Source organism: Oryzias melastigma, linkage group LG20 (assembly GCF_002922805.2).
Source record: "Oryzias melastigma strain HK-1 linkage group LG20, ASM292280v2, whole genome shotgun sequence".
In the NCBI taxonomy this organism is placed as follows: domain Eukaryota; kingdom Metazoa; phylum Chordata; class Actinopteri; order Beloniformes; family Adrianichthyidae; genus Oryzias; species Oryzias melastigma.
The window spans coordinates 6,332,677-6,333,038 of NC_050531.1; positions in this window are offsets into that span (position 1 = coordinate 6,332,677).

Genomic DNA, 362 nt, shown 5'->3' on the forward strand with positions numbered 1-362 from the left:
AAAAAAAAAAAAAAAAAACATCCAACAGGACTGAAGTGACCTTAGCTACCCCATATGCTCATTTACAGGCATTTTCACGATACATGACAACAAAATAGGTTCACATCCTTACCTGTCTAAAAAAACAAATTACTGCAATGCATCTTTTTACCTTGAGGGGTTGCAGACCAGAGCGATGCAAATCTGTTTCTGCACATGGAGATGAAGGTCATGGAAGAAATAAGCTGATTGTTGAGATGTTTGTGCATACAAAAACGATTTTCAGGAAAAGAGAATTACTTTGAAAAGCTTATATTCACAAATACACACATATATATATATATATATATATATATATATATATATATATATATATATATATA